Source organism: Triticum urartu, chromosome 6A (assembly GCF_056163025.1).
Source record: "Triticum urartu cultivar PI428250 chromosome 6A, HENAU_Tu73, whole genome shotgun sequence".
Classification (NCBI taxonomy): Eukaryota; Viridiplantae; Streptophyta; class Magnoliopsida; order Poales; family Poaceae; genus Triticum; species Triticum urartu.
In genome coordinates, this window is record NC_141878.1 from 369,791,441 (window position 1) to 369,803,353 (window position 11,913).

At 52.1% G+C, this 11,913-nt stretch overlaps 1 pseudogene; it reads right to left on the minus strand.

Moving 5' to 3' along the window:
* Positions 1-5,348: 5,348 nt before the first annotated feature.
* LOC147965290 (uncharacterized) lies at positions 5,349-6,749 on the minus strand (annotated as a pseudogene).
* Between the last annotated feature and the right edge of the window lie 5,164 nt (positions 6,750-11,913).

Consider the following 11,913-nt stretch of genomic DNA (forward strand, 5'->3'; position numbering starts at 1 on the left):
GGATACAAAGGTTCCTGAGTCACTTTACCTCTTCTAGTTGCAACTCTAACAGCAAAGTCATTATTCTTACTATTCAATTCATTGAGCAAATCATTCTGAGCTTTCAGTACTTGTTCTACTTGAGTGGTAACCATAGAAGCATGTTTACTAATAAGTTTAAGTTCACCTTTAACACTAGCCATATAATCACTCAAGTGTTCAATCATATAAGCATTGTGTTTCAGTTGTCTACCAAAATAAGCATTAAAATCTTCTTGCTTAACCATAAAGTTATAAAATTCATCCAAACAATGGCTAGCAAACTTAGCAAGAGGGATTTCAACTTTATCATATCTATAGAGAGAATTTACCTTTACTACCTGTGTCAGATTATCAAGACCGTGTGTTTGTTCAATAGGCAGCAAATTAAGACCATGTATTTCTTCAATAGGTGGTAAATTCTTAACATCTTCAGCTTTAATACCTTTTTCTTTCATTGATTTCTTTGCCTCTTGCATATCTTCAGGACTGAGAAATAGAATACCCCTTTTCTTCGGAGTTGGCTTACGATTTGGTTCAGGAAGTGTCCAATTATTTTCATTAGTCAAATTGTTATTCAATAGCAATTCAGCTTGATCAACAGTTCTTTCCCTAAAAACACAACCAGCACAACTATCCAGGTAATTCTGGAAGCATCGGTTAGTCCATTATAAAACATATCAAGTATTTCATTTTTCTTGAGAGGATGATCAGGCAAAGCATTAAGTAATTGGAGAAGCCTCCCCCAAGCTTGTGGGAGACTCTCTTCTTCAATTTGCACAAAATTATATTTTCCCTTAAAGCAGCTTGTTTCTTATGAGCGGGGAAATATTTAGTAGATAAGTAGTAAATCATATCCTGGGGACTACGCACACAACCAGGATCAAGAGAATTAAACCATATCTTAACATCACCCTTTAATGAGAACGAAAATAATTTAAGGATATAATAGTAGTGAGTTTTCTCATCATTAGTAAACAGGGTAGCTATATCATTTAATTTAGTAAGATGTGCAACAACAGTTTCAGATTCATAGCCATAGAAAGGATCAGATTCAACCAAAGTAATTAACTCAGGATCGACAAAGAATATCCTTATTAGTAATAAAGATAGGTGAAGTAGCATAAGCAGGATCATATTTCATTCTAGCATTCAAAGACTTTTCTTTCAGCTTAGCTAATAGTTTCTTAAGATCACTTCTATCATTGCAGGAAAGAAAGTCTCTAGCAGTTTCTTCATCCATAACATAACCCTCAGGAACAACAGGCAATTCATATCTAGGGGGAGAATCTTCATCATCACTTTCATCAATATTATCGGTTTCAATAATTTCATTCTCTCTAGCCCTAGCAAGTTGTTCATCAAGAAATTCACCAAGTGGCACAATGGTATCAAGCATAGAATTAGTTTCATCATAAGTATCATGCATAGCAGAAGTGGCATCATCAATAACATGTGACATATCAGAATTAATAGCAGAAGGGGGTTTAGGTGTCGCAAGCTTACTCAAAACAGAAGGTGAATCAAGTGCAGAGCTAGATGGCAGTTCCTTACCTCCCCTCGTAGTTAAGGGAAAATCTTGGTTCTTTGATCTTTCACGTTCTTCATAATGATAAGCAGATATAAATCCCAAGTGACTCAAAGAATAGAGCTATGCTCCCTGGCAACTGCGCCAGAAAATAGTCTCGATAACCCACAAGTATAGGGGATCGCAACAGCTTTCGAGGGTATAGTATTCAACCCAAATTTATTGATTCGACACAAGGGGAGCCAAAGAATATTCTCAAGTATTAGCAGCTGAGTTGTCAATTCAACCACACCTGGATAACTTAATATCTGCAGCAAAGTGTTTAGTAGCAAAGTAATATGATAGTAGTGGTAACGGTAGCAAAGTAATATTTTTGGGTTTTGTAGTGATTGTAACAGTAGCAACGGAAAAGTAAATAAGCGAAGAACAATATATGAAAAGCTCGTAGGCATTGGATCAGTGATGGAGAATTATGCCGGATGCGATCGATCATGTAACAGTCATAACCTAGGGTGACACAGAACTAGCTCCAGTTCATCAATGTAATGTAGGCATGTATTCCGAATATAGTCATACGTGCTTATGGAAAAGAACTTGCATGACATCTTTTGTCCTACCCTCCCGTGGCAGCGGGGTCCTATTGGAAACTAAGGGATATTAAGGCCTCCTTTTAATAGAGTACCGGACCAAAGCATTAACACATAGTGAATACATGAACTCCTCAAACTACGGTCATCACCGGGAGTGGTCCCAATTATTGTCACTTTGGGGTTGCCGGATCATAACACATAGTAGATGACTATAGACTTGCAAGTTTGGATCGAGAACTCTCATATATTGATGAAAACATAATAGGTTCAGATCTGAAATCATGGCACTCGGGCCCTAGTGACAAGCATTAAGCATAGCAAAGTCATAGCAACATCAATCTCAGAACATAGTGGACACTAGGGATCAAACCCTAACAAAACTAACTCGATTACATGATAAATCTCATCCAACCCATCACCGTCCAACAAGCCTACGACGGAGTTACTCACGCACGGTGGTGAGCATCATGAAATTGGTGATGGAAGAAGGTTGATGATGACGATGGCGATAGATTCCCCTCTTCGGAGCCCCGAACGGACTCCAGATCAGCCCTCCTGAGAGAGTTTAGGGCTTGGCGGCGGCTCCGTATCGTAAAACGTGATGAATCCTTCTCTCTGATTTTTTTTCCTCCCCGAAAGTGAATATATGGAGTCAGGGTTGAGGTCGGTGGATCATCAGGGGGCCCACGAGGCAGGGGGCGCGCCCAGGGGGTAGGGCGCACCCCCACCCTCGTGGGCAGGGTGTGGGCCCCTGACGTGGATCTTTCTTCTAGTATTTTTTTATATATTCCAAAATAATTCTCCGTTGATTTTTAGGTCATTCCGAGAACCTTTATTTCTGCACAAAAATTACACCATGGCAATTCTGCTAAAAACAGCGTCAGTCCGGGTTAGTTCCATTCAAATCATGCAAGTTAGAGTCCAAAACAAGGGCAAAAGTGTTTGGAAAAGTAGATACGACGGAGATGTATCAGCCGTCCGCTCCGACCTCTGGCGCATCTTCTTCACCTTCCTCATCCTCCTCGTCTTCTCCCTCGTCGCTGGAGTCGATCATCTCGGCCGAGTCCTCATCATCCTCCGGGTTCAGCCCAAACCACTCCGGTGGCGCCTCGGCACCATTCTCAGCCAGGTCAGGAACGAAGAGCCTGGTGTTGGTGTATTTGGCGATCGTCGCTGCCCGTCTAACAATGTCGCGCTCCACCGCGACCAGCTCCTCTCGGGCCTTCTGCCGAAACATGGTCAATTGGGCTAGATTTAGCCAAGGATACCATGCCTTGACAAACTCCAAGGCCCAGCGCGCTCCAGCCCGGGCCGAGGAACCCATCCAAGCCTCAAGACGGCCGGCCGCCACCTCCAGCCAGTCGGCAGTCCGACTGGGAGTACGCGGAGCCGGCATGTCTGGCCAAAGGGCGGAGATCGCCTGGGCCCCGACACGCCGAAGACGGCGGAGCATCCGACGAGCCGGCTGGAGGCGGGCTTGGATGCTGAGAAGTTGTTCGCTAAGAGTCCGGGGGGCGTCGGCAACAATCTGCACGCCTTCCACCATCCGTTCCTCGTGATAAGCCTCGATAGCCTCGTTGGCGGCGTCAGAATGGCCAGGAAAGAAGTATGCTCAAGCAGAAAGCAGAAGATCAGAAGTCAGAAGCCAAAGGCTGGAAGCCGGCTCGATCGGCAGCCGGCTACCCAAAGAAAGAAAAAGTAGAAAGCTTACCATCAACCATGTCTTCAATCCTACCAAAGCTGGACTTCAGCAGCGCCCCCTTATTGGTCCAGGTGGAGCGTTTGGTCTCAAACTCGGCGAGAAGATTGGACTCCTTCACCTCTGCCTCCTTCCGGGTCGTCTGGAGAAGCTCCACCTGCTTCGCCAGTTGCATGGCCACTCGGTCGCGCTCCTGGTCCAGCTCGTTGCACTCTGCCTCCTTGGCACGCAACTCGGTGTTGGCTTCACCCAGCTGCCGCTGCAAGGCGGCATTGGCCTCTGCAAGAGCGGAGAAAGAAAAAAAAGATGTCAATAACCAACAAAGAAGAAGTATATTTGCCGGGGAGATCCGGCCCGACTGCACAGCAGTCGGTCCAAATCTCGGGGACTACAGCCCGCGGGTGCACTATCGCACCCCTGCAGAGAAAGAAAACAGTGACTTACTCCGGCTTTCCGCCAAGTCAGTGGTCCGTCGGTCCAGATCTCGGACGTTGGAGTTGAAGGTGGCCGCGTGAAGATTATGATAGTCCTGCAATGAAGATAGAAGAAAAGTTAGCACTCGGAGCCCGCCAAGTAAAGTTCCGGGCCGCCTGCTCAGCAGCCGGCCTGAAACTCGGGGGCTACACCCAGTGGGTGCACTGGCGCGCCCCGACAGAGAAGTACAAGAATCAAAGACGAAGAAGTGAGAAACATACCCGAATGGCCGCTCCCGAATCCAGGAACGCCCTGTTGCACTGCTGAAGAGCGGTGGCCTCAGCTCGAAGTTTGGCCTAGACGTCCAGGATCGCTTGAATCAAAGCGCCCGTCCCGCCTCCATGCACCCATTCAGCAGGAGCGGCGTTGGTTGCTTCGGCATCCGGGGCTGACGAGCTCGCAGCACCGGCTTCCAGCGGTCGTGGTGCCGAAGTCGCCTTCACGCCTCGACGGCGCGATGGTGTGCGGACCTCAGGAGTCGGGCGCGTCACCACCTCGTTCCCGGCTGGCGGTGCCGGCGGGGCGGGCGGCTGCTTGTCCCGCGATCTGTCAACCGGCGGCAGCGAAGGCACGGCTACCTCCGGCATGGCGACATCACCAGCTCCCCTCTCCATGACCGGTTGTTCGTCGCCGGCTCCCCCAGTCGGCGCCGTGAACTCCGGAGGTAGCAGCACGGAGTTTAGGGGGATGACAACAACGACGCTTGGTGGTACGCGGCTTCCTCGGCCCTCTTCTTCACCGCGGCATCGGCCTCGGCCTCCGCCAGCTTCTTCAGCACGGCGGCCTCCGCCTTGTCTGCCTCCTCCTGCTCCCTGCGGGCGGCTTCCCTCTCCTCGTGCACCTCCCGCACATTTCATTCCTGCGCCTCCCAGAGGTCGGCTGCAGGGTCGATTCACCGGGCGGTGGCAGAAGTCTCCCCTGACCCGATGACGGAGGCGGCGGCCGACTTCTCAAGAGAGACCGGAGCCCTAAGTCAAGGAAATAAAGCAGAACAGCTTAGATAAAATCAACAAGAAAGGAAGGCACAAGGGAAAGACACTTACGCCGACACCATAGGGGGCACTTTCGGAAGCTTCTAAAACTTGGCCGCCTTCGCGGCGGCCTCCTTCCACCTGGTCGCGGTGGTCGGGTTCTTGGTCTTCTTCGGGGCGCTGCCGGACAAGGCGGCGCCTTGTTTGCGCTTGCATGTGCTGCCTTGAGCAGCCGGCTCGGCGGAAGGGCCCACGTCCGCCTTGCTGGCACCTCGTGCATGGCGCGGCTCGTCCTCGTCTTCGTCGTCATCGGGCCAGGTCTCGATGCTGCCCATGTCTTCGGAGGCGCCCGCTCCGTCGCCGCCGCCTATGGCGTCGTCCTCCAAGGCGGCCGCCCCCAAGTCAGGGTCGTCCACATTGCTCACTGCCCGGTCCGGTAGGTAGTCTCCACCCGGCCCTACGATGGCGGCCGCTGCCGGAGACATGAAGATTTGTGTTCACAAGACCGACTATTCAAGACGGCAAGACCAAAACCAAAACAAATACTAAAAAGGAAAGAGTTGAAGAACTTACAGGAGGCAGCGGGTTGGCCCGGGAGTATTGCCGCATGACAAACCGCCAAGACCCCTCCGACAACTTGAGGTCGGAGATCTCGTTCACCATTTGGGCGACCTCGGCAGTCGGCATGTCCCTCATGCACGTCCGGCTCGGGTCTCGATGCCCGCTCATCCGACAGATCATATGAGGCCGGCCTTGGAGCGGGAGAACCCGGCGCTCGATGAAGGCGATCAGCAGGTCGGACGCCTTGAGGCCTGCCGCGTCCATCAGCACCCGGAGCCGGTTGATGGCGGCGATGGAGTCGGCTGACAAAGGCTTCGGCTTGTAGCCCCAGTTGGCCTGAGGTTCAGCCGGAGGGCCGGCTTCGTAGGGCGGCAAGTTGATGAAGTCGAGGGCGGGGTCGACGTTCTCCACGTAGAAGTATGATTTCTACCACAGTTTGACCGACTGTGACAGCTTGATGGCGGGGAAGCATTCTTCACGGATGGGCGGCGCACCGCGACGAAGGCGCCACACTGGGCCGCCTTCTCCCTGGCGGAGGTACCCAACTTGGTGTAGAAGAATGCGCCCTGCAGCTCGATGATGGGGAGGATGCCGAGGTAGCCCTCGCACATCGTGAAAAAGGCGGACAGCAGCGTCACGGTGTTGGGCGTCAGATGATGTGGCTGGAGGTGGTAGAAGTTGAGGAAGGAGCAGAAGAATCCGCTCGCCGGCAGGACGAAGCCGCGGAGGAAGTGTGAGCGGAAGATAACCCGCTCGCCTCCTTGCGGCGCCGGCGAGATGTCTGCCTCCGGCGGCACGCGCACCTTGACGTACTTTGCGCCGGGCAGCCGCCGTGTGGCGCGAAGAAAGGAGAGGTGGTCGTCGATGACGACCGAGCCATCCCAGTCCCCTTCGTTCTCGCGCATCATGGAGTTCGAGCTCGGCAGGGAAATGGTGTGGCGGTAGAGGCGAGGACCGCGGCAAAGCAAGAAGCTTGGCACGGGGGAAGTTGTCGGCAACGAACTGCGGTAGTGCTTCGGCAGAGTGCAGAAGTGCGGCGGCAGCGTGAGGAGGAGGAGGTTGGAAATGGCAAAGGGGAGGAGGCCGCGCGTGCTCCGCCGCTCTGCCGCTCCCCCTTTTCCCCCTACTTATAGCCCCTGGGCTGCGAAGCTGAGGGGGCGGGGTGTGGGATCGTGGGATTAACTACGCCCATGACCCCACGTCCCCACGGTTATTGCGCAAGTTACTGCACGCAGTAACCCCACACGGAATCACAATGGTCTGCCTCGGCCGCAACGGATCCACACGCGTGCCGAGGCCCGGTTGTGGCAGGCCCAGCCTGCTGTCCCGTCCCATCGTGTGCGTGGGCTGGCAGGCTGGCCCGGCAAGCTGGTGCCGTGTGGCGTGGTTGCAACGGGCGGCGAGCTTAGAGGCTTATAAGGCACGCCACCTGGTTCCCGCCCTCGCATTTCAAATCACGAGACGAATCCGCCTGGTCATGGCCAACTTCCAACGGGCGGCATTCCATAAGACGGATGGAACATTCAGCAAGAGCACTCGGAGAAGGAAGTTGCTGAGGTACCTCAGCTTGTCAGCCGTGGCACCTCACCAGCTTTGGGGACTACTATCGGAGTAATGGGCCACGGGTAGCCTAACCAGGGTCCCTGAGCATTTCAAGACATTGGGGCCGGTGCGCCCCACAAGCGTCAAGGATAAAGCGTCGCCTTCTAGCGGCCGGCTGTCTCAAGCAGCCGGTTGTCAGAGGACGCCAAAGCGCCGGAAGACGGCTCCAAGATGGGCCGACTCCTAGTAGGCGGCCTCCTGAGAGGCCGGCTCCTGGCAGGCGGCCCACGGCGCCCTCAAAGTCGGTGCCCCCATAAAGAAGATAAGACAGGATACAGTATAGCCCATCACTCCCGCATCCAGGGCGGGGCGCGGCCACAGTGTCCTGTACTGTCCGAGATCTCCGGATGGCGCAGCACTATTGCCATCTCACCCTTGACGTCACCCCTATCAGGCGGACCCTTGTTCCCACGACGGCCTGTCGGTACAGCCTGCAAGCGGCGGGCCCTACCAGGCAGCGAGAACCCAGAGAGCGACACCACCTAACCAGTCAGACCCAAGGGAGGCCGGCCACCAGTAGGTGGCCCACTTTTCCCTCGGAGTCCACGCGCCATCAACCAGAGGAGACACGGTGTGGCTACAGTGATCTCCCACCAGACGGCGGGACTATAGCCACGCCCCCTGTGATGGCCTGGCTTATTAGGGATGATAGACTACTCATATCAATAAGGAATTCCTTCTTTTCCGGGAGCCCATTCGGACAGAACTCCAAAGTTAAGCGTGCTCAGCTTGGAGTAGTGTCAGGATGGGTGACCGACCGGGAAGTTGCTCCCGGGTGTGCACGAGTGAGGACAAAGTGCGCAGAAAAGACTAGTACTGATCTGTGGGGCCAGTCTAGATCCCGCCAGGAGTAACGACCACCAGCGGGTGTGTCCGGGGCGTTACAAGTTGGTATCAGAGCCGACCCTCGCGGTTACACGGATGGTTGCCGACAGGTGCGTGGTCATGTTGTTCATGACGTTTGTGACCCGTCGTGGCACACGGCATGGCACATGTACTAGACTGGAAGCACAGACGTATGTGCCAAGAGGGAACGTTCTTGTGGCCCGACGAGGACGTTGGTTCCTCTGAGTGGGGGTGTATGTGATGGCCTGGCTTATTAGGGATGATAGACTACTCATATCAATAAGGAATTCCTTCTTTTCCGGGAGCCCATTCGGATAGAACTCCAAAGTTAAGCGTGCTCAGCTTGGAGTAGTGTCAGGATGGGTGACCGACCGGGAAGTTGCTCCCGGGTGTGCACGAGTGAGGACAAAGTGCGCAGAAAAGACTAGTATTGATCTGTGGGGCCAGTCTAGATCCCGCCAGGAGTAACGACCACCGGCGGGTGTGTCCGGGGCGTTACACCCCCCCCCCCGACCAAGCATGCGTCATTAGCATTACGGCTACAGTAACAAGCAGCCAGCCAGACCCGCAAGCGGCGGAGGCAGCCTATCGGCTCCGTACTAGACCAGCCGGCAGGGCCCACTAGGCGGCGGGCCCAGCGGCCGACGGAGGAGCCGGCGACAGAAGACACTGACAGCCGGGTCCTACACCCGGCAAGATGACCATTGTACCCCTGGGGGTAGGCCTATATAAACCCCCAGGGGGGAGCCCATGCAAAGGGTTCCCAACCTGTTAGACCTAGACACCCATAGAGGGAGAGGAGAGCCAACCCTGCTTTCTTCTACCTCTAGCATACAGCTCGAGGAGCACCATTGTACTTGCTAGCGCCTTAGTGATCATGCGGAGACCCCGCAGAGCAAGACTAGGGGTGTTATCTCCTAGGAGAGCCCCGAACCTGGGTAAGATTCGTTAGTGTGCATGTCTTCGCCTCATCCCATTTCCTGGCACCGGTGACGTCCTACTAGCCCCCATCATGATTAGCCATCCTTTGGCATATGTCGCACCAAACCCTCGACAAAAGATGAACAAGATGCTTACAAACAATTGTTCAGATGCGAATTGGGATCTTTACCCTTCACGTATTTGGGTATACCAATTCACCATTGCAAGCTTTCTAACAAAGAATGGAAGTGCATTGAGGATCAATTTGAAAAGAAACTAAGCTGCTGGAAGGGCAAGCTTATGTCATACGGAGGCCGATTAATTCTCATTAATTCGGTTCTTACGAGTATGCCTGTGTTTCTCTTGTCCTTTTTGAGATACCAGTTGGAGTCCAGAAAAGGCTAGACTTCTACCGATCACAATTTTTTGGCAGAGTGATGAACTAAAACGAAAATAGAGACTCACTAAATGGGATATTATTTGCAGACCGAAAGACCAAGGGGTCTCGGCATTGAAAACTTAGAGGTGAAGAACAGATGTTTACTCAGCAAGTGGTTGTTTAAGCTATCTGTAGAGATGGATGCCACGTGGGCTCAAATCCTGCAGAACAAGTACCATAATTCCAAAACATTACCCCAGGTGACGGCGAGGCCGACTGATTCGACTTTTTGGAAAGGACTGATGAGAGTGAAATCAGCCTTTTTCAATAAGACAAAATTTGTAGTTGGGAATGGTACTACCACGAGGTTCTGGGAGGACACATGGCTAGGGGAGATGCCCCTTGCACTCCAATATCCCTCTCTCTATAAGATTGTGCAGCGAAAAGAAACTTACATTGCAACAGTATTACGGTCCAATCCTCTAAATATGCAATTCAGGAGGACTCTAGCGGGGAATCATTGAGAAGATTGGCTCCACTTGAAGGAAATATGCCCTATAGGCAATAATAAAGTTGTTATTTATATTTCCTTATATCATGATAAAATGTATTCATGCTAGAATTGTATTGACTGGAAACTTAGTACATGTGTGAATACATAGACAAACAGAGTGTCACTAGTATGCCTCTACTTGACTAGCTCGTTAATCAAAGATGGTTAAGTTTCCTAACCATAGACATGAGTTCTCATTTGATAAACGGGATCACATCATTAGAGAATGATGTGATTGACTTGACCCATCCGTTAGCTTAGCATTATGACCGTTTAGTTTATTGCTATTGCTTTCTCCATAACTTATACATGTTCCTATGACTATGAGATTATGCAACTCCCGAATACCAGAGGAACACTTAGTGTGCTATCAAACGTCACAACGAAGCCGGGTGATTATAAAGATGCTCTACAGGTGTCTCCGATGGTGTCTGTTGAGTTGGCATAGATCAAGATTAGGATTTGTCACTCCGATTGTCAGAGAGGTATCTCTGGGCCCTCTCGGTAATGCACATCACTATAAGCCTTGCAAGCAATGTGACTAATGAGTTAGTTACGGGATGTTGCATTACGGAATGAGTAAAGAGTCTTGCCGGTAACGAGATTGAACTATGATATAGGGTGGAACCCTAGATGGCCGATCTTTCACGAAAGGAGTGGATCCCGCGAGGAACACGAAGAACACTAGGGAAAACATGAGGAGAAATCACAAGGGGAACACAAGAGAAACAGTCAAACCAACAAGTATGATCACACATGTGCTAGATCCATGAACACAAAAGGAGATACAGGATCCACGATCAAGAAGGGACGATACACGGTAATCGGTTCTTCTCCAAAGGAGGTCTTGATGGGGCCACCCAAAAGGGGGTCTTGAATCCAAGGGGGTCTTCTCCAAAGTGGGGCCGTGGTCTCTCTCGGGGAGTATATCCTAATGGATGAGCAAAGATCTATCACTAATGAGCTACTACTTTGCTAACCCTAAAACATAGGTAGGAGGAGAGTATATATAGTCTAGGTGGGCGAAGGGGTACACGGGCATCAGGCCCTTACACTGTGCGTAGACAGGGGAGGCCGGATGTCCGGGCGTCGGGCCGGATGTCCAGGCTTTCACGAGGGGCCGGATGTCTGGGCTGGGGTGGTCGGATGTCCGGGCTGAAGTGGTTCAGCTTCGGGTATGTTCTGTGACGGGCGTCAGATTTCCGGGCAGTGGCCGGATGTCTGGGCTGGAGCGGGGCCGGATGTCCGGGGCTAGGGCGGAATGTCCACGTCTTGTAGCTTCGGCCGCTGGACCGATTCTGTAGTGGATGTCTCAAGTGGCCGGATGTCCTGGGCTGGGGCCGGATGTCCGGGCACTTGAGCTGCCTTCTTCTCCTTTTGTTGGTTCTCTTCATCCGTGGACTTGGCGGCTTGTCCGTCTTCACGTGCATCTTCGGGGGGGTCCTCTTGGTACCTAATCATGCACAACATCTTGGACTTAGGTAGTAGCCATGTCTCAAGAGGATCATATGTAATATCACTAAGGAGAGAAGTCACCTCGGTCTCGAGGGCTCTAGTTCTAGCTCAAGTCATAGGTCCTCTTGGCACTTCGTGAGACGATGGTAGGTCCATGGGGATGACCGTAGGATTCTCCGCATCATCTCCCCTCCCTTGGGGAAGATCCGACCTCGGATCAAAATCCTCATCACCATGGTAGGGTGAGAGATCTTTGACGTTGAAGATGTCTCTCACGGAGTACTTGTCGCGTGGAATGTCGATCTTGTAGGCGTTG